Raw genomic sequence first — 24162 nt, 5'->3', positions numbered from 1 at the left:
ATGGTGGCGTTGCTGTCGGGTTTCCTCCGAGCCATAGTCCGTAGGTAGCGGTGATCCGCCGCAGTAGTAGCCCTTGGGCGGTCTGAGCGAGGCATGTCATCGACAGTTCCTGTCTCTCTGTATCTTCTCCATGTCCGAACAACATCGCTTTGGTTCACTCCGAGACGCCTGGACACTTCCCTTGTTGAGAGCCCTTCCTGGCGCAAAGTAACAAAGCGGACGCGATAGAACCGCGGTATTGACCGTCTAGGCATGGTTTCACTACAGACAACACGATCCGTCTACCTCCTTCCTGGTGGAATGACTGGAACTGATCGGCTGTCGACTCCCTCCGTCTAATGGTTGTTTAGATCTTTGGGCGGGTTTTGTGACACCTCTGAACAGTCCAAGAGACTGTGTCTGTGATACAATATCCACAGTCAAAGTCTATCTTCAGGCGTTCTGGGAACCGTGTTGATGGAAAACTTTTTCTGATGTTTGTAGCAAGGTGCACTACTCTGGCATTTTCGAGAAAATAGCACGAGGAGTTGAAGGAATCTGTTACGTGCGTGGTGTATCTGTGCGTAGGAGCTGGACGCTAATTCGTGGTGGTCAAGTGGATAGCGGGGACAGTACCTCAGCGTTTTGGATCAGAGAGTCAGCTGCTCACTGTAAGTAAAACAAAAAAATCAGACTGAATGGATCAACGATGTACTTGAACAGGTGTCACGGGACGTCCAGCCCAAACAAATGCTGTGAACAATAACTAACAAAATCAGATTACTGTTACGGCGCATAGTCAGTCGCCGGCACGCCAGTCAGGAACCACAGAGCGGAGACGGCTGTGGAGAAGAGGTCACCCAATGGCACGCTGACCGACCCCTCTTCAGGACGACAACACGGCAGCAGCGGCCTCTACGCGAAGAGGACATGAGGGCCGCGCCCATTTGTCTCGGCCGAGTTCTACCGCAGCATCAAGATTAGGCGCTACAAGACCAGCGAGTTAGGCATTGTATATACTGAATAACGTTGTTTATTTTCCTTGTCGCCCTTTCCTTGTGCACATCTGTTTAATACAAATTTAAGTACTGTAATATCTTCTATTTTGTAACAAAACTTATTAATAAGATTTGCTTGAATTGTTGTCTAGCGATCCGAGAAGCAGGTTTCCTAGACATCCCATCTTTGACAACTACACAGGATTCAACAGTTAGCGTTCCAGTTTCGTAACACGAACGTGCCTTACGCAACTGTTCGACGGCCGCTCAAACCTTCATTTTTGTAGTACAAATGTAAATTCTGTGATACTAAAAAAATTTGCATATACACTGTTCGCTGTTGCTACAACAGCAACGCCTCACGGCTACGCAGGTGAAATAGCGAATGGGGCCAGCCTCATTGTCTGCAGGTCGAAGCGTCGAGGTGCGAAGTACACTACTGGCCATTAAAACTGCTACACCACGAAGATGACGTTCTACAAACGCGAAATTTAACCGACAGGAAGAAGATGCTGTGATATGCAAATGATTAGCTTTTCAGAGCATTCACACAAGGTTGGCGCCGGTGGTCAAACTTACAACGTGCTGACATGTGGAAAGTTTCCAACCAATTTTTTATACAAACCTACAACGTGCTGACATGTGCAAAGTTTCCAACCAATTTCTCATACACAAACAGCAGTTGACCGGCGTTGCCTGGTGAAACGTTGTTGTGATGCCTCGTGTAAGGAGGAGAAATGCGTACCATCACCTTTCCGACTTTGATAAAGGTCGGATTGTAGCCTATCGCGATTGCGGTTTATCGTATCGCGACATTGCTGCTCGCGTTGGTCGAGATCCAACGACTCTTAGCAGAATATGGAATCGGTCGGTTGAGGGGGGTAATACGGAACGCCGTGCTGGATCCCAACGGCCTCGTATCACTAGCAGTCGAAATGACACACATCTTATCCGCATGGTTGTAACGGATCGTGCAGCCACGTCTCGATCCCTGAGTTAACAGATGGGGACGGTTGCAAGACGACAACTATCTGCACGAACAGTTCGACGACGTTTGCAGCAGCATGGACTATCAACTCGGAGACCAAGGCTGTGGTTATCCTTGACGCTGCATCACAGACAGGAGCGCCTGCGGTGGTGTACTCAACGACGAACTTGGGTGCACGAATGGCAAAACGTCAGTTTTTCGGATGAAACCAGGTTCTGTTTACAGCATCATGATGGTCGCATCCGTGTTTGGCCACATCTCGGTGAACGCTCATTGAAAGCGTGTATTCGTCATCGCTATACTAGCGTATCACCCGGCGTGATGGTATGGGGTGCCATTGGTTACACGTCTCGGTCACCTCTTGTTCGCATTGACGTCACTCTGAACGGTGGACGTTACATTTCAGATGTGTTACGACCCGTGGCTCTACCCTACATTCGATCCGTGCGAAACCCTACATTTCAGTAGGATAAAGCACGACCGCACGTTGCAGGTCCTGTACGGGCCTTCCTGGATACAGAAAATGTTCGACTGCTGCCCTGGCCAGCAGATCTCCAGATCTCTCACTAATTGAAAACGTCTGGTCAACGATGGCCGAGCAACTGGTTCGCCACAAAACGCCAGTCTCTACTCTCGATGAACTGTGGTGTCGTGTTGAAGCTGCATAGGCAGCTGTGCCTGTACGCGCCATCTAAGCTCTGCTTCACTCAATGCCCAGGCGTATCAAGGCCGATATTACCGTCAGTGGTGGTTGTTCTGGGTACTGATTTCTCAGGATCTATTCACCCAAATTGCGTGAAAAAGTAATCACATCTCAGTTCTAATATAATATATTTGTCGAATGAATACCCGTTTATCATCTACATTTCTTCTTGGTGTAGCAATTTTAATGGCGAGTAATATAGTTTCGGGTACCTTACCAGATTGCAAGTATGGTGTATTGAAAAAGTCTTTCCGCAGTGCCGTATGATTGCTAGCCGCCGAATTTCTGGACGTCGGATTGTCGGTCCCATATTTTTCAACGAAACAATATACGCACAACGTCACTGCAGTGTTATTCTGTACCCATTCATGGGAGAATTTGTGGTGAGTGAAATACTGAACTGTTATTTTCAACAAGATGATTCAACCGCGCATACAGTTCGCTTTTCAATGTCACTGCTTGCTGATGTTTTTGGTGATCGCATAGTTTCACAGTGACTTTGACCTCCACGGTCGCCTGACCTAACAGCATCTGACTTTTTCTTCTGGGGTGCAGCGGAAGCAACTGTCTATAAAAACCGTACAAAATCCATCAATGAATTGGAAATGCATATCCACTTTCACTGCCTCTGATAGAGAAGAAATGTTACGCCTTGTGTTTGAAAACATGATTAGACGAATTGTATTGTGTATTCACCAGCGGGGGTACACTTTCAACATTTAATGTGAAAACTTGTGAGTAAAATGAATATTCAATAAATAAGTAACTTGTATTTCACTGAGTTTCATTTCGGTATATCCACTGCGGCATGCGGCACGCGCGGCTAACAATCATACGGCACTGCGGAGAGACTTTTTGAACACACCGTATAAGAGAGTTTTGTAAATCACAACAGCCATACATTTCCAGAAAAACTGTAGGTTTCTTCATTTATTTGTCGATAGTAATAAATCTTTGTTCTAATTATTAAATTAAATTAAAATAGTAAATAGTCGGATAACATGAAATTCACTAAAACTTCATGCAAATACATATGGATTTTTTAAAATTATAATACTTGTAAAATGTCGTATAAATTAAATAATATTACCAGTGGTGAAAAAAAGATTAAAAATTGACTGAGTGGGAGTCGAGCCGTTGCGTCAGACACGTTCACACTTGACCACCGAGAACACTAACATTCAGCACCTATGCACAGATTCATCCACTATATAAGAGATGTAGAGGCTTATCTCACTAGGGGTAAGATAGATACTGCTACAGGAAAATTAAAGAGGCCTTTGGAGAAAAAAGAACCACTTGCATGAATATCAAGAGCTCAGATGGAAACCCAGTTCTAAGCAAAGAAGGGAAAGCAGAAAGATGGAAGGAGTATATACAGGGTCTATACAAGGGCGATGTTCTTGAGGACAATATTATAGAAATGGAAGAGAATGTGGGTGAAGATGAAATGGGAGATACGATACGGCGTAAAGAGTTTGACAGAGCACCGAAAGACCTAAGTCGAAACAAGGCCCCGGGAGTAGACAACATTCCATTAGAACTATTGACAGCCTTGGGAGAGCCAGTCCTGACAAAACTCTACCATCTGGTGAGCAAGATGTATGAGACAGGCAAAATACCCTCAGACATCAAAAAGAATATAATAATTCTAACCCCAAAGAAAGCAGGTGTTGACAGATGTGAAAATTACCGAACTATCAGTTTAACAAGCCACTGCTGCAAAAAACTAACACGAATTCTTTACAGACGAATGGAAAAAACTGGTAGGAGCCGACCTCGGGGAAGATCAGTTTGCATTCCGTAGAAATGTTGGAACACGTGAGGCAAAGCTGACCCTACGACTTATCTCAGAAAATAGATTAAGGAAAGGCAAACCTACGATTCGAGCATTTGTAGACTTAGCGAAAGCTTTTGACAATGTTGACTGGAATACTCTCTTTCAAATTCTGAAGATGGCAGGGGTAAAATATAGGGAGCGAAAGGCGATTTATCAAGCTGTACAGAAACCAGATGGCAGTTATAAGAGTCGAGGGGCAGGAAAGGGAAGCATTGGTTGGGAAGAGAGTGAGACAGGGTTGTAGCCTCTCCCCGATGTTATTCAATCTGTATATTGAGCAAGCAGTAAAGGAAACGAGAGAGAAATTCGGAGTAGGAATTAAAATCCACGGAGAAGAAATAAAAACTTTGAGATTCGCCCATGACGTAATTCTGTCCGAGACAGCAAAGGACCTGGAAGAGCAGCTGAATGGAATGGACAGTGTCTTGAAAGGAGGATATAAGATGAATATCAACAAAAGCAAAACGAGGATAATTGAATATAGGCGAATTAAATCGGTTGATACTGCGGGAATTAGATTAGGAAATGAGACGCTTAAAGTAGTAAATGAGTATTGCTATTTGGGGAGAAAAATAACTGATGATGGTCGAAGTAGAGAGGATACAAAATTTAGACTGGCAATGGCAAGGAAAGCATTTCTGAAGAAGAGAAATTTGTTAACATCGAGTATAGATTTAAGTGTCAGGAAGTCGTTTCTAAAAGTATTTGTATGGAGTGTAGCGATGTATGGAAGTGAAACATGGACGATGCTGAAGATTAGATGGGTGGATTACATAACTAATGAGGAGGTATTGAATAGAGTTGGAGAGAAGAGAAATTTGTGACCCAACTTGACTAGAAGAAGGGATCGGTTGGTAGGGCATATTCTGAGACATGGAGGGATCACCAATTTAGTATTGGAGGGCAGCGTGGAGGGTAAAAATCGTAGAGGGAGACCAAGAGATGAATACACTAAGCAGATTCAGACGGATGTAGGCTGCAGTAGGTACTGGGAGATGAAGAAGCCTGCACAAGATAGAGTAGCATGGAGAGCTGCATCAAACCAGTCTCAGGACTGAAGACCACAACAACAACAACAACAACAACAAGAGACGAGTAAAACTTCTCTTGCGATTTTCTCTAAACTGCTGGAATAGTGCACATTATGTTGTTTTAGTGGTCTACTAAGTGTGCACAAAGTCTGAAGGACATCCGTGATCCCAGCGTCGTGACCTCCCCTTGCAAGTTGAGACGTATGATATCGAACATACGTACTCACAGCGTTGTCAACATGAATTTAGAAAATGTCTTTCTTGTGAAATACAACTAGCTCTTTATACTCAAGACGTAAAGAGTGGTATCGACATGGGCGGTCAAACTGATTCCTTATTTATAGATTTCCAGGAGGCTACTGACACAGTTCCTGTCAAAAGGCTCCTTATCGACATGCGTACCAATGGAATATCGTCTCAGTTGAGGGATTGGATTCGTGATTTCCTGTCGGAAAAATCACAGTTCATACGAGTACAATAAATTTCCCGCATTCCCCAAGGAAGCGTTATAGCCACACTGCTGTTCTGATCTACACTGAAACGCCACAGAAATATATAGGAAGTGCAGGGAAGTTAAGACGAAATGGCTGCAGGAAAAATGTGAAGACATCGAAAAAGATATGATTGTCGGAAGGACAGACTCAGCATACAGGAAAGTCAAAACAACCTTTGGTGACATTAAAAGCAACGGTGGTAACATTAAGAGTGCAACGGGAATTCCACTGTTAAATGCAGAGGAGAGAGCAGATAGGTGGAAAGAATACGTTGAAAGCCTCTATGAGGGCGAAGATTTGTCTGATGTGATAGAAGAAGAAACAGGAGTCGATTTAGAAGAGATAGGGGATCCAGTATTAGAATCGGAATTTAAAAGAGCTTTGGAGGACTTACGGTCAAATAAGGCAAAAGGGATAGATAACATTCCATCAGAATTTCTAAAATCATTGAGGGAAGTGGCAACAAAACGACTATTCACGTTGGTGTGTAGAACATATGAGTCTGGCGATATACCATCTGACTTTCGGAAAAGCATCATCCACACAATTCCGAAGACGGCAAGAGCTGACAAGTGCGAAAATTATCGCACAATCAGCTTAACAGCTCATGCATCGAAGCTGCTTACAAGAATAATATACAGAAGAATGGAAAAGAAAATTGAGAATGCGTTAGGTGACGATCAGTTTGGCTTTAGGAAAAGTAATGGGACGATAGAGGCAATTCTGACGTTACGGCTAATAATGCAAGCAAGGCCAAAGAAAAATCAAGACACTTTCATAGGATTTGTCGACCTGGAAAAAGCGTTCGACAATATAAAATGGTGCAAGCTGTTCGAGATTCTGAAAAAAGTAGGGGTAAGCTATAGGGAGAGACGGGTCATATACAATATGTACAACAACCAAGAGGGAATAACAAGAGTGGACGATCAAGAACGAAGTGCTCGTATTAAGAAGGGTGTAAGACAAGGCTGTAGCCTTTCGCCCCTACTCTTCAGTCTGTACATCGAGGAAGCAATGATGGAAATAAAAGAAAGGTTCAGGAGTGGAATTAAAATACAAGGTGAAAGGATATCAATGATACGATTCGCTGATGACATTGCTATCCTGAGTGAAAGTGAAGAGGAATTAAATGATCTGCTGAAGGGAATGAACAGTCTAATGAGTACACAGTATGGTTTGAGAGTAAATCGGAGAAAGACGAAGGTAATGAGAAGTAGTAGAAATGAGAATAGCGAGAAACTTAATATCAGGATTGATGGTCACGAAGTCAATGAAGTTAAGGAATTCTGCTACCTAGGCAGTAAAATAACCAATGACGGACGGAGCAAGGAGGACATCAAAAGCAGACTCGCTATGGCAAAAAAGGCATTTCTGGCCAAGAGAAGTCTACTAATATCAAATACCGGCCTTAATTTGAGGGAGAAATTTCTGAGGATGTACGTCTGGAGTACAGCATTGTATGGTAGTGAAACATGGACTGTGGGAAAACCGGAACAGAAGAGAATCGAAGCATTTGAGATGTGGTGCTATAGACGAATGTTGAAAATTAGGTGGACTGATAAGGTAAGGAATAAGGAGGTTATACGCAGAATCGGAGAGGAAAGAAATATGTGGAAAACACTGATAAGGAGAAGGGACAGGATGATAGGACATCTGCTAAGACATGAGGGAATGACTTCCATGGTAGTAGAGGGAACTGTAGAGGGCAAAAACTATAGAGGAAGACAGAGATTGGAATACGTCAAGCAAATAACTGTAGAGGGCAAAAACTGTAGAGGAAGACAGAGATTGGAATACGTCAAGCAAATAATTGAGGACGTAGGTTGCAAGTGCTACTCTGAGATGAAGAGGTTAGCACAGGAAAGGAATTCGTGGCGGGCCGCATCAAACCAGTCAGTAGACTGATGACAAAAAAAAAAACAAAAAAAAAAAACAAAAAAAATTACACACCTTTGATGTAAATGCTCAGTGTATATTTTCTTGAGTAGGATACAATTTATTTTCAATCTCTTTCTTCCAGTAATCTCGATAGCAAAATTACAATTATTCAATGCGGCTGTTCGGCACGTAGAAAATCCTAGAAGTCCTGTCAAAACACACCAGAGAGAATATTACAAAGAGTAGTTATGCCGTCATGGAATAGTAATAGTACTGTACTACTTTGCGCATCGATTCTGCGATTATATAGATGGTCAAGTAGTAAACGTAATTCACTCACAAAATAGTGCAAGGATAATTAGTAGAATTTAAAGAGATATTACAATTGTACCAGTTTCTTTGGCTCTTCAGTGTATATGAATGACACATTACAGAATCTGAGCAGACCTCTTAGATTGCTTGCAGATGATTCTGTCATTTACCGTCTTGTAAAGTCATCAGACTATGCATGTCATTGCAAAATGATTTAGATAAGGTGTCTGTAAGATGCGAAAGTGGTAATGAAATCATGAATCCACTTAATTTCAGCTGCACAACAAATACACAGATCTAAAGACTGTAAATACAACTAAATACTTAGGAATTAAAATTACGAATAACTTAAATTGGAACCATCATATAGATAAGGTGTACGATTAATTGGCGGAATGTTTACGAAATGCAACGGGTTTGACAACAGCATCCGAGTCCCGAAAATGTTCGTCACGTTTTCCATCTTTCAGAGCCCCAAACAGATGGAAGTCTGAAGGCGCCAAATCGGGACTGTTCGATGGATGTGGTAAGACAGTCCAGTCTAATTTTGCGATGAACTGCGTGGTCACATAACTGTTGTGGGGCCTAGCGTTATCACGCTGCAGGTGAAAGTTGGTCTTCTTCTCTGGCCTTACCCTGGAAATTCGGTCTTTCAGCTTAGTCGATTTCGTCTTGTGGCGTACTGAACTGACAGTTTCTCCAGGCACCAGGACATCCAAAAAACCACACCTTGGCTAGCCCAGAAGACTATGCATGTCACTTTGCCTGCAGACGCCTATGGTTCAAATGGCTCTGAGCGCTATGGGACTTAACATGTGAGGTCGTCAGTGCCCCAGACGCCTGTGTCTTGAATTTCTTCTTCGAGGGAGATTTCGTATATCGGAGTTCCGTGGACTGTCTTTCGGATTCCGGCTCGTAGTGGTGACACCATTCCTCATCTCCGGTGACGATGCTACTCGGAAAATTGGTACCTTCAGCTTCATGTTAGTCCAGCAGGTCCCGACAGGTTTCCGTTCAATGAGTTTTTTCGTTCTACTGTAAGCATCCGCGATACCCATCTCGCACAGACTTTGCGATAACATAGATCTTCCAACATTGTTTGCTAGGCATTACAGCCGACATTCAGCTTTTTCGCACACAAGTCTCTGGTCGTTATACGCGGATCAGCGCGGATGAGTCGATCGAGACGCTCTTCTTTGCGAGGGTTGACAGCTTTGCAGGGTCGATCGCGCCGTGGTTTGTCATCCACACCCTTCTCACCACCTGAAAAATGCCGCACCCGTCGCCTCACATTGTTCACGTCTTTTGTATCGGCTTCATACACCTCCAGCAAGCGTCTATTCTTCAGCAGTTTTATAGGAGTGCCCGTATCACACTCCGTTTTGGAACACTCCTCTTCTGGCGCTAACTAGCGCAGAACAACGGAACCACCTGCAAATGAAGGAGAAAGGTTCAAGCATCAGCACTACATCAATGGCATCTGGCGCGGATATCCGAAGTCACCGTAAAAAAATAAGAAGCTTTACTTTCTGAACGACCTTCGAAGATCTGTACCTTATACTTAGCTTGCATTTATCGCACATCTCTTGCCCACCGTAAAGTCCCGAGCGACTGGAAAAAAGCGCAGGTGACACCTGTATATGAGAAGGGTAGAAGGACGGATCCTCAAAATTACAGACCAATATCCTTATCATCGGTTTGTTGTAAGATTCTCGAACATATTCTCAGTACGAATATAATGAATTTCCTTGAGACAGAGAAGTTGCTGTTCGTGTATCAGCACGGCTTTAGAAAACATCGCTCCTGCGAAACGCAAATCGCCCTTTTTCCACATGATATCTTGCGAACCATGGATGAAGGGTATCAGACGGATGCCATATTCCTTGACTTCCGGAAAGCGTTTGACTCGGTGCCCCACTGCAGACTCCTAAGGTATGAGCATATGGGACTGGTTCCCAAGTATGTGAGTGGCTCGAAGATTTCTTAAGTAATAGGACCCAGTATGTTGTCCTCGATGGTGAGTGTTCATCGGAGGTGGGGGTACCATCTGGAGTGCCCCAGGGAAGTGTGGTAGGTCCACTGTTGTTTTCTATCTACATAAATGATATTGGATAGGGTGGATAGCAATGTGCGGCTGTTTGCTGATGATGCTGTGGTGTACGGGAAGGTGTCGTCGTGAGTGACTGTTGGAAGATACAATATGACTTGGATAGGATTTGTGATTGGTGTAAAGAATGGCAGCTAACTCTAAATATAGATAAATATAGTTAATGCAGATGAATAGGAAAAAGAATCCCGTAATGTTTGAATAGTCCATTAGCAGTGTGGCGCTTAACACAGTCACGTCCATAAAATATTTGGGCGTAACATTGCAGAGCGATATGAAGTGCGATAAGCATGTAATGGCAGTTGTGGGGAAGGCGGATGGTCGTCTTCGGTTCATTGGTAGAATTTTGGGAAGATGTGGTTCAGCTGTAAAGGAGACCACTTATAAAACACTAATACGACCTGTTCTTGAGTACTGCTCGAGCGTTTGGGATCCCTATCAGGTCGGATTGATGGAGAACATAGAAGCAATTCAGAGGCGGGCTGCTAGATTTGTTACTGGTAAGTTTGACCATCACGCGAGTGTTACGGAAATGTTTCAGGAACTCGGGTGGGAGTCTCTAGACGAAAGGAGGCGTTCTTTTCGTGAATCGCTACTGAGGAAATTTACTACCGCCAACTTACATTTCGGGGAAAGACCACAAAGATACGAGAGATTAGGGCTCGTACAGAGGAATATGGGCAGTCATTTTCCCCTCGTACTGATTGGGAGTGCCGGCCGCGGTGGTCTAGCGGTTCTAGGCGCGCAGTCCGGAATCGCGCGGATGCTACGGTCGCAGGTTCGAATCCTGTCTCGGGCATGGATGTGTGTGATGTCCTTAGGTTAGTTAGGTTTAAGTAGTTCTAAGTTCTAGGGGACTGATGACCACAGATGTTAAGTCCCATAGTGCTCAGAGCCATTTGAACCATTTTGAACTGATTGGGAATGGAACAGGGAGGTATGATGCTAGTTGTGGTACGAGGTACCCTCCGCCAAGCACCGTATGGTGGATTGCGGAGTATGTATGTAGATGTTGATGTAGATGTATACAACTCATGTCAAGGAATTTGGTTTCAGACGACTACTTTCAAATTACATCGAACATTGTTGTAATCCGTGCAGAATCTGGAGAAGAACATATTCTCAGATCGAATAAAATAAATTCACTTGAGACAGAAGAAGTGCTGTCCAAAAATGAGCACAGAATTAAAAAGCATCGATCGTGTGAAACTCGGCGTGTCTTTTTCTCGCATGGTTCCAAATTCATTCACTATTGACTGCCCCCACTGCAGACTGTTAACTAAGGTACGAACGTAGGGAATAGGTTCCCAGCTATGTGAATGGCTCGAAGTAATAGAGGCCAGTAAGCTGCCCTCGACGGCGTGTCCATCAGAGACGAGGGTGTCGTCAGGAGTGGCCCAGGGAAGTGTGGGAGGACCGCTATAATCTGACGGACGAGATGAGCAGCAATCTGCAGCTGTTTTACTGGTGTGCGAGAACAAGTCGTCGTTGTAGGAGGATACAAGGTGACTTAAAATTAAATTTCTAGTTGGTCTGATGAATGGCAGCTAATTCTAAAAGTAGAAAAATGTAGGTTAATACAAATCAGTATAAAAACTATCCCGTCATGTTCGAATACAGCGTTAGTAGTGTATTTGTTGACACAGTCACTTCGATCATGTACCGGGTGATCAAAAAGTCAGTATAAATTTGAAAACTGAATAAATCACGGAATAATGTAGATCGAGAGGTACAAATTGACACACATGGTTGGAATAACGTTGGGTTTTATTAGAACCAAAAATACAAAAGTTCAAAAAATGTCCGATAGATGGCGCTTCATCTGATCAGAATAGCAATAATTAGCATTACATAGTAAGGCAAAGCAAAGATGATGTTCTTTACAGGAAATGCTAAATATGTCCAACAATAGCTGTAGTCGAGGAATATTGTTGTGAACAGCACTGTAAAGCATCTCCGGAGTTATGGAGAGGCATTGGCGTCGGATGTTGTGTTTCAGCACCCCGGTCGATCACGATACACTTGCGACTTCAGGTAACCCCAAAGCCAATAATCGCACGGACTGAGGTCTGGGGACCTGGGAGGCCAAGCATGACGAAAGTGGCGGCTGAGCACACGGTCATCCCCAAACGACGCGCACAAGAGATCTTTCACGCGTCTAGCAATATGGGGTGGAGCGCCATCCTGCATAAACATCGTACGTTCCAGCAGGTGTTTATCAGCCAGGCTGTGGATGATGCGTTTCTGTAACATATCGGCGTACTTCTCACCCGTCACGGTAGCAGTTACAAAACCAGAATCACGCATTTCCTCCAAGAAAAGAGGCCCGATAACGGTAGATGTGGTAAGTCCAACCCATACAGTGACTTTGTCGTCGTGCAATGGAGTTTCCACGACAGTTCTAGGATTTTCGGTAGCCCAAAATCTGCAGTTGTGGGCGTTGACAGACCCTCGGAGCGTGAAATCAGCTTCGTCGGCGCGTAACACGTCATCTTCCGCCATCTTTCGAAGCGCCCACACCTCAAATGCCCTCCGCTTCACTAAATCGCCAGGTAACAGTTCATGATGCCGATGCATTTTGTGCGGATAGCATCAGAGGGTACGCCTCAGTGCCAACCAAACAGTAGTGTATGGAATGCCGGTGCGACGTGCGACTGCACGAGCGCTGACTTCTCCCTGCATAGACGAACCCGCTACAGTCTCCATTTCTTCCTGAACTGTCTCAGCAGCATTACGCCTTGTGCTCGGTCGGCCACTACGGGGTCTATCGTCTAAACAACCCGTGGCTTCGAACTTGGAAATCATTCTCGCCACAGCTGCATTTGTCAGCGAACCTCTACCCGTTCGAATGCCCTTCCTATGGCGATAGGATCGTAACGCTGAACTAGCACATTCCTCATTCTGATAATACAACTTCACTAAAAGCGCCTTTTCAGGTAACGTCAACATGCTGCGGCTGCTGGCGCATCTGATTTTCTCTCGCATCACAGCTCCTTTTATACACGATTGTCATGCGCAGTCACTGACGTTTTGCTGTCCAGCGCCATCTGTCGGACATTTTGTGAACTTTGTTTTTTTGTTTTTTTGGTTGTAATAAAACCCCATGACATTCCAAGCATGTATGTCAATTTTTACCTCTCTATCTACATTATTCGGTGGTTTGCTAAGTTTTCAAATTTATACTGACTTTTTGATCACCCGGTATGTAGGTGTAACTTTGCAAAGCGATATGAAATGGAACGAACACGTAAGGACGCTTTGCTGCGAGAATGAAGGAGATCGCGTACAGAACGCCAGTGCGCCCCATTCCTAATAGTCGAGTGTCTGGGATGGCCACCTGGTCGGATAAGACCTGGGCTGCTACCTTTGCTACTGGTAGGTTCAACTCGGGAGTATTACGGACATGCTTCGTGAACTCAAATGGGAATCCCTGGAGGGAAGGCAATGTTCTTTTCGAGGAACACAGCAGAAAAAAATTTAGAGAACTGGCATCTGAGTGTGACTTCAGAAAGATTCTGCTGTCGTGAAAGTGCATTTCTGAAAGGGCCAAGAAGATAAGGTAGGAGAAATTAGGGCTGATACGAAGGCAAATAGAATGTCGTTTTTCTCTCGCTCTATTAGTCAGTGGAATGTGAGAGGAGATAAAGTAAAATCTTATAGCTTGAATGTCTGGGAGAAACCGTAGGACAGGCTGAGGCGCCTAATTGGCGAGCTTTTCACCGTCCTCCACGCCCGCAGGCGAAGAGTGAGCCGCGTGCGTAAGTGTATCTATTAAGTGTAGGTGACTGTAATACGTGTGTGTGTGTAGTTTAGTGTGATGTACGCGTTGGACACGATGAGAGAACCTGATGCGCGCGCACACAGATTACCGCTCTCTAAAAGTACAGAGTTTAACGTTCCCATCAACAGCATCGCGTGCTCTCACTTCACGAGACACTGCGGAGAGGTCTGAAACTGAATCCAGAACACTTGGCGCAAACACCGGTGATCAGGAACACTCTGCCACTGCCACTTCCATCGCAATGCAAAGGGGAAAATGTTAACAGCGTGTGGTACCTGGACGGTCACCCACCAAGTACTGGCCACGCCCGACGGTGCTCAGCTTCGTAGATCTGACGGGAACCAGTGTACCCAGCCCGGCACGGCCGTTGAAAGGAAAGAAAATGACTGGAACTGAGATGTGGTAGCCTCCGCACCGCCCCTTACGGTGGCTTGCGGTTTTTAAATCTACACTCGTGCTCGTAAATTAAGGTTAACTGCTGAATGTGGTGCCACACAACGCGGCACTACACAAAACTGGCGCTAATAGCATAGGCACACAGGGAACACACACGACACAGATCTGAAAGTCCACGGTATTGGTGATAAGTTGACAAAACCGTCCCGAAACACACGTGCTACAAAACGCCACTGTTTCCTGCGCATTTTCCACGACATCAGTATGGGATAAGATCACCATGCACACGTACACAGCCGCAGAACGGGTTGGCATACTCTGGATCAGGTGGTCGAGCAGCTGTTGTATACCCTCCCATTCTTGCACCAGTGCCTGTCGGAGCTCCTGAAGTGTCGTAGGGGTTTGAAGACGTGCAGCGATACGTCGACCGAGAGCATCCCAGACGTGCTCGGTGGGGTTTAGGTCTGGAGAACAGGCAGGCCACTCCATTCGCCTGATATCTTGTGTTTCAAGATACTCCTCCACGATGGCAGCTCGGTGGGGCCGTGCGTTATCATCCATCAGGAAGAAGGTGGGACCCACTGCACCCCTGAAAAGGCGGACATACTGGTGCAAAATGACGTCCCGATACACCTGACCTGTTACAGTTCCTCTGTCAAAGACATGCAAGGGGGTACGTGCTCCAATCGTAATCCCACCCCACACGATCAAACCACGACCTCCATACAGGTCCCTTTCAAGGAGTGCTTCCTGGTTCACGTCAGATGAAAACCCGGCGAGAATCACTGTTCACACTATACCTGGACTCCGTGAACATAAGCTGGGACCACTGTTCCAATGACCATGTACTGTGTTCTTGACACCAGGCTTTACGGGCTCTCCTGTAACCAGGATCAGTGGAATGCACCTTGCAGGTCTCCAGGTGAACAAACCATATCTGTTCCAGTGGCTGCGGTAAGGTCCCGAGCAAGGCTATCTGCAGTACTCCGTGGCCGTCTGCGGGCACTGATTGTGAGATATCGGTCTTCTTGTGGTGTTCTACACTGTAGATGTCCCGTACTGTAGCGCCTGGACACGTTTCCTGTCTGCTGGAATTGTTTCCATAATCTTGAGATCACACTTTGTGGCACACGGAGGGCCCGTGCTACGACCTGCTGTGTTTGACCAGCCTCCAGCCGCCCTAGTATTCTTCCCTTCGTAACGTCATCAATATCTGTTCTATGAGCTATTTTCAACACACAGGCACTATTAGCACCTGAAAACGTCTGCACACTTACCCGCTGCACCGTACTCAGACATGCACCAACACACCTCTGCGTATGTGGACTGCTGCCAGCGCCACCGTGGGATGACCGCAGGTCAAAATGAACTGCATGGTCTTACCCCGAGGTCATTTAAACCCGCAAACAGCTCACCAGAGCGTTGTTTCACCTTGTATCAGCATTATCCTTGATTTATGAGCATGAGTGTAGATGTAGATGTACAATAACATAGATAAGCAATAAAGTTACTTAGTAAACTCCTGGATATCCGCGCGCGACAGCACGCTGTATTACGGATTCAGGGAAGCGCGCGGCCCCGAATGGAATCTGCCTGGCGGGTTAACGACGACGGCCGACCTGGAAGTGGTTTTTAGGCGGTTTTCCGTATCTGACTACCTTAATACCGGGGTGGTGCCCTCATCCTGTCTGAGTTACAAGGCCCATACCAAAGACCACCACTCCTGGTTGTCGGGCGTTATGGCGATCGGCCAATCAGATTCGTAAATTTGGAAATCTGGAAATTTGTGGTAAGGGCTTATGGGACCAAACTGCTGAGGTCATCGGTCCCTAAGCTTGCTCACTACTTAATCTAACCTACACTAAGGACAAAACGCACACCCGTGGCCGAGGGAGGACTCGAAGCTCCGACGGGGGGAGCCGCGCACACCGCGCGGCTGATCAGGTGGTATCCGAGCACTGTCTGGGGCGTTCCAGACACGTCTTCATCCTGGAATCTCATTTACTGGACCAGAATAGTCTTCAGTGATGAGTTCTGACTCGAACTGAACGACGATGACCAGAGTAGCGGAATTCCGACCTGACTGCACCCAGCAATATGGCTCGACAGCCAGGAGTGTTGGTCTGGAGTACCATTTATTTTCATAGCAGGACGCCTTTGGTTGTCATCCGGGGAACCCTAAGAGCTCAGCGGTGCGGTGACCATATTCTACGCCACGTTTTGTTGCCCTTCATGGCAAGCCATGCTGGGCTTGTACTTCAGCAAGATAATGCCCACCTGCAGGAGTCGAGAGTTTCTACTGCTTGTCTTCGAGGTTGCGAAACCCTAACTTGGGTAGCGAGGTCACCGGAACCATCACTAACTGAGAACATTTGAAGCATTATGGCCAAGACTTTCCAACGAGCTCGGGACTTTGACGATTTAGATGAGATATCTGTTGTTGTTGTTGTTGTTTTCGTGGTCTTCAGTCCTGAGACTGGTTTGATGCAGCTCTCTACGCTACTCTATCCTGTGCAAGCTTCTTCATCTCCCAGTACTTACTGCAACCTACATCCTTCTGAATCTGCTTAGTGTATTCAGCTCTTGGTCTCCCTCTACGATTTTTACCCTCCACGCTGCCCTCCAATGCTAAATTTATGTTCCCTTGATGTCTCAGAACATGGGTACCAACCGATCCCTTCTTCTAGTCAAGTTGTACCACAAACTCCTCTTCTCCCCAATTCTATTCAATACCTCCTCATTAGTTTTGTGATCTACCCATATAATCATCAGCATTCTTCTGTAGCACCACATTTCGAAAGCTTCTATTCTCTTCTTGCCTAAACCATTTATCGTACATGTTTCCCTTCCATACATGGCTACGCTCCATACAAATACTTTCAGAAACGACTTCCTGACATTTAAATCCATACTCGATGTTAACAAATTTCTCTTCTTCAGAAACGCTTTCCTTCCCATTGCCAGTCTACATTTTATATCCTCTCTGCTTCGACCATCATCAGTTATTTTGTGCCCCAAATAGCAAAACTTCTTTACTACTTTAAGTGTCTCATTTCCTAATCTAATTCTCTCAGCGTTACCCGACCTGATTCGACTACATTCCATTATCCTCGTTTTGCTTTTGTTGATTTCATCTTATACCCTCCTTTCAAGACACTGTACATTCCGTTCAACTGCTCTTCCAAGTCCTTTGCTGTCTCTGACAGAATTACAATGTCATCGGCGAACCTCAACGTTTTTATTTCTTCTCCGTTGATTTTAATACCTACTCCGAACTTTTCTTTTGTTTCCTTTATTGCTTGCTCAAGATATAGATTGAATAACATCGGTGATAGGCTACAACTCTGTCTCACTCCCTTCCCAACCACTGCTTCCCTTTCGTGCCCCTCGACTCTTATAACTGCCATCTGGTTTCTGTACAAATTGTAAATAGCCTTTCGGTCCCTGTATTTTACCCCTGCCACGTTCAGAACTTGAAAGAGAGTATTCCAGTCAAACAGTAAAGGTGCATGCCCTCGGGAAAAGTTACGGCTGTAGTTTCCCCTAGCTTTCAGCCGTTCGCAGTACCAGCACAGCAAGGCCGTTTTGGTTAGTGTTACAAGGCCAGATCAATCAACCATCCCTGCAACTACTGAAAAGGCTGCTGCCCCTCTTCAGGAACCACACGTTTGTCTGGCCTCTCAACAGATACCCATCCGTTGTGGTTGCACCTACGGTACGGCTATCTGTATCGCTGAGGCACGCAAGCCTTCCCACCAACGGCAAGGCCGATGGTTCATGGGTCGGGGGGCGGGGGGGGTAAGGTGCGAAAACTGGCAATTGACCCTGAATAAAGAAAGATGTGAAGTTATTCACATAAGTATTTAAAAAATCCGCTATATTTCGATTACGTGATAAGTCACACAATTCTGAAGGCTGTAAATTCAACTAAATACTTAAAGATTACAATTACAAACAACCTAAACTGGAACGATCAGATAGATAATGTGGGTAGAGCAAACCAAAGACTGCGATTCATTGAGAGAACACTTAGAAGGTGCAACAGGTCTACCAAAGAGACTGCTTACACCACGCTTGTCCGCCCTGCTCTGCAGTACTGTTGTACGGTGCGGCACCCGCATTAGATGGGACTGACAGACGACATCGAAAAAGTACAAAGAAGGGCGGCTCGTTTTGTATTATCGCGAAATGATACGTGAATTGGAGTGGCAATCTTTAAAGCAGAGGCGTTTTCCATTGCAACGGGATCTTCTCATGAAATTTTAAATCACCAGTTTTCTCCTCCGATTGCGAAAACATTCTATTGGCACCCACCTACATAGGGAGAAATGATCATCACGATAAAATAAGAGAAATCTGGGCTCGCACAGAAAAATTTAAGTGCTCGTTTTTCACGCGCCCCGTTCGAGAGTGGAACGGTAGACAGACAGCTTGAAGGTAGCTCATTCAACCCTCTGCCAGGCACTTTATTGTGAATAGCAGAGTAATCGCGTACATCTAACGCGAATATTGAATAGAATTTGGAACGATATCCCTCAGGAGGACATCAACAACTGTGCCAATTACAATGAACTGAACACCCTTAGCTGCTTACAGACGTTGACATACGTCAACGGGGACAGAGTGAAAATGTGTGACCCGACCGGGACTCAAACCCGGGACCTCCTGCTTACATGGCAGACGCTCTATCCATCTGATATGTCCGAAAGAACAGATACCATCTTAGTATATATAATTGTGCCAATGCCAAGCTGCCTAACTGCTTGCGTAAGGACCAGGTGTGGACCTAAATCTGCGAAGCTCTTTCTCATTCAATTTTTCTTCTGATTTTCCCATTTTGTGTTGGAGTATACTTGACTTTCAGCGGCTAAATATCTCACTAACCCGAAGATCTCCAGCTGATATTATGAATGAGATTTTTCTTAAGCATTTGGAACACGAATTCTTCAGGAACATCTCTGCAATGGCCAGCAACATTCTCTGTTACTATCGATATACGAGTTTGAAATTGTACGAACGTTTCGAAATGCTTGTAACTGACATTGAACGAGGCGACTGGACCAGTCTTCCCCTCGTCAGATGTGGGGAACAGCCTAAAATCCACATCTAGACTGAACGGCACACTTGTGCTGCTCTTTACTCCGCCAGGCGGATTCCGTCCTTGGCTGGTGCGCCTTCCTGAATCCCGGAAGCATCATGCTGAAGTGCATGGCTATCCGGGCTGTAGCGTGCTATCTCATATACACTACTGGCAATTAAAGTTGCTACATGACGAAGATGACGTGCTAAGACGCGAAATTTAACCGACAAGACGAAGATGCTGTGATATGCAAATGATCAGCTTTTCAGAGCATTCACACAAGGTTGGTGCCGGTGGCGACACCTACAACGTGCCGACATGAGGAAAGTTTCCAACCGATTTCTCATACACAAACATCAATTGACCGGTTTTGCCTGGTGAAACGTTGTTGTGATGCCTCGTGTAAGGAGGAGAAATGCGTACCATCACGTTTCCGACTTTGATATGGGTCGGATTGTAGCCTATCGCGATTACGGTTTATCGTATCGCGACATTGCTGCTCGCCTTGGTCGAGATCCAATAACTGTTAGCAGAATATGGAATCGGTGGGTTCAGGAGGGTAATACGGAACGCAGTGCTGGATCCCAACGGCCTCGTATCACTAGCAGTCGAGATGACAGGCATCTTATCCACATGACTGTAACGGATCGTGAAGCCACGTCTCAATCCCTGAGTCAACAGATGGGGACGTTTGCAAGACAACAACAATCTGCACGACCAGTTCGACGACGTTTGCAGCAGCATGGACTATAAGCTCGGAGACCGTGGCTGCGGTTACCCTTGACGCTGCATCACACACAGGAGCGCCTGCGATGGTGTACTCAACGACGAACCTGGGTGCAAGAATGGCAAAAAGGCATTTTTTTCGGGTGAATACAGGTTCTGTTTTCAGCATCATGATGGTCGCATCCGTGTTTGGCGACATCGCGGTGAACGCACATTGGAAGCGTGTATTCGTCATCGCCATACTAATGTATGGTATGGGGTGCCATTGGTTACACGTCTCGGTCACCTCTTGTTCGCACTGACGGCACTTTGAACAGTGGACGTTACGTTTCAGATGTGTTACGATCCGTGGCTCTACCCTTCATTCCATCCGTGCGAAACCCTACATTTCAGCGAGATAATGCACGACCGCATGTTGCAGGTCCTGTACGGGATACAGAAAATGTTCGACTGCTTCCCTGGCCAGCACATTCTCCAGATCTCTCACCAATTGAAAACGTCTGGTCAATGGTGGCCGAGCAACTGGCTCGTCACAATACGCCAGTCACTACACTTGATGAACTGTGGTATCGTGTTGAAGCTGCATGGGCAGCTGTACCTGTACAAGCCGTCCAAGCTCTGTTTGACTCAATGCCCAGGCGTATCAAGGACGTTATTACGGCCAGAGTTGGTTGTTCTGGGTACTGATTTCTCAGTATCTATGCACCCAAATTGCGTGAAAATGTAATCACGTGTCAGTTCTAGTATAATATATCTGTCCAATGAATATCCGTTTGTCATATGCATTTCTTCTTGGTGTAGCAATTTTAAGGGCCAGTAGTGTATGTTGTACTACAGCTCGTAGATGACAGCAGTTACGGGACTTTAATGAACCGGTAAACTAGACAGCATGTCCCTGTCAGCTGGTGCTTAAGCGTTCACGTTCATCGCAAAGACTCTCTAATCTCACCAGTGAATGAACTATTATGTCTGACTGCGTTGAAAATTATTCAAGTAAGAGTCATAGGTTCTGGGTTTCTGTATGACCAGTCACACGCTTATGAATTATAGCAGTAGCGATGTAAAAGTATTGCAGTGGGATAACTGCACAGTACATTGGGTTGTAACTGCCCGTATTTAAATTAAATACTGTTTAAAATGTTATAATAAATCTTTAGGTCTATTACTTTGAATACTGTGATGACAATCCGTTACCTGCAAAGCGTAAGAAATTACACTGCACTTGGTAAAAGTTTGTGATATTATTAATATTTAGATATATGTGGGATGCCAATCGGCAGAATTACTTATTTACTTCTCCTCAATAACTGAATTCTGATGTTCTGAATAATAGCTTGCTACCCAAGTTTACAATCTCTTTCTACAGTATTACCCACGATGGGGATATGGTTAATCGTACAATAATTTAAAATACAACACTGACTTCGATTATTTCCTTTAAGCACGTTATGTAGCCTTCCGATAAACTACAACACTTCTATCTCCTTTATGGTTCAAAATATAATAAAATTAAATCCACAAGACAGATTAATATTGCGAATAACTTATGTAAAAGCAAATCCTCAAAGACAGCGATTCTCCTTTCGGGTATAATTTAGCGATTAACGCGAGTAGAGATTATTCTAGCGATGAAGTCAGTGATGGTAACAATTTCTTAACAGCTGTTACGATTTTTGAAACAAACTGATATCAGCTTAAGTCAGCAACTAGAAATTAAAAATATTTGCCCTAAAAATATTAGATAATAACTGGGGTACCTGGCTTCGCTCTGGGAGTTAGTAACCGAATTTTTACATCTCAAGAGAAAACTGGTCTTTTTCCACTGAATTTTTTCGAGTTGCAAAACTGGCAGATGTTATCCATTTTCCCGATTAAGATGTGTTTGTGTTTGTTATATTCTTTCGTCGGGTCGTTGTGGAATGTTTCATTTGTTAGGGTGTACTGTTCACTGTTCACAGCGCTTTTCGGATGGTGATATTTTCATGGCCGACTTGAGTTCGCAATCTTTTATTATAAGATTTCGTCGCAACTCCTGATTCTTCGATCCGTTCATTTCGTTGTTGTTTTATTTCTCTGCTTCTCGCGGTGCTCAATATCGTTCGTTGGGAACTTAAACGCGCTTCGCGCTCTTCGTCTGTTTCGATATTTCGCTGTTCTTTTCGTTTTCGCCGTTTCGCTTTAAAACTGGCAAGATCTCCTCTCTTACGATTGCGCTGTGTTTAAAATATAAATCAAATCAACTAATTATTAACAAATACACTAAGTGCACTTTACACACTTTTCACACTTGATTTTCGATTTATATTCAGTCGGTGTATCACTCGACTACCACACTTCACTGTTTGTTTTTCTTCACTCACTGCACTACTTTGTCGGTTCCTCCCTTCGTCACTGATGGATCTTGCTTTATATACCTCCACCAGTGGCGAATCCCAGAACATACCAAAAAGACTTAGAATGACCCACAATGTTCCAGAACATTCCACAACATTCGAGAGTATTCTAGACTGTTCTATAATGAACTGGGATTTTCTGGATGTTCCCGAACATTATGGAATCTTCCTGAACGTTCCATACCATTCCCGAACATTCCAGAACATCCAGGATCATTGTGGCATTGTGGAATGTTCCCAAATATTCTAGAATGTTGTGGAATGCTCTAGAATACTTACGAATATTCTTATATATATATATATATATATATATATATATATTCAAAAGCATGTCCTTCAGGTAAGAACGGTTACCTTCTTCATGAATAGGGGATGGAGGGTTACCACACCATGTAACTCCCTTGATCGTACCGGGAATCGTTTATGAGTTTATGCGGTACGCACATTGTACGCTTAATTTTATAATTTACATTAAAGCACCAAAGAAACTGGTATAGGCAAGGGTATTCAGTTACAGAGACATGTAAACAGGCAGGATTCGGCAGCGTCTATATAATACAACAAGTGTCTGGTGCAGTTGGTTACTTTTGCTACAATGGCAGGTTATCAAGATTTACTAGAGTTTGAACGTGGTGCTACAGTCGGCGCACGAGCGGTTGGACACAGCCTCTCCGGCGTAGCGATGAAGTGGGGATTTTGCCGTATGATTATTTCAAGAATGTACCTTGAATATCAGGAATCCGGTAAAACATCAAATCTCCGACATCGCTGCGACCGGATAAAGATCCTGCAAGAACGGGACCAATGACGACTGAAGAGAATCGTTCAACGTGACAGAAGTGCAACCCTTCCACAAATTGCTGGAGATTTCAGTGTTGGGCCATCAACAAGTGTCAGAGTGTGAACCATTTAACGGAACATCATCGATATGGGCTTTCGAAGCCAAAGGTCCACTCGTGTACCTTTGATGACTACACAATTCAAGGCTTTACGCCCCGCCTGGGCCCGTCAACACAGACATTGGACCGTTGATGACTGGAAACATGTTGCCTGGTCGGAAGAGTCTGATTTCAGAATGTATAGAGCGGATGGACGCGCATGGGTATGGAGACAACCTCATGAATCCACGGACCCTGCACGTCGAAAGGGAACTGTTGAAGCTGGTGGAGGCTCTGTAATGGTGTTGGGGCGTGTGCAGTTGGAGTGATATGGGACCCCCGATACGTCTAGATACGATTCTGACAGGTGACACGTATGTAAGCATCCTGTCTGATAACCTGCATCCATTCATGTCCTTTGTGCATTCCGCCGGACTTGCGCGATTCCAGCAGGACAATGCGGCACTCCAAACGTCCAGAATTGGTACAGAGTGGCTCCAAGAACACTCATCTGAGTTTAGACACTTCTGCTGGCCAAAAAATACCCCAAACATGAACAATACTGAGCATATCCGGGG

Source organism: Schistocerca serialis, chromosome 10 (assembly GCF_023864345.2).
Source record: "Schistocerca serialis cubense isolate TAMUIC-IGC-003099 chromosome 10, iqSchSeri2.2, whole genome shotgun sequence".
NCBI lineage: Eukaryota > Metazoa > Arthropoda > Insecta > Orthoptera > Acrididae > Schistocerca > Schistocerca serialis.
The sequence above is the reverse complement of the archived record's forward strand: the minus strand, read 5'-3'. Positions refer to the sequence as shown.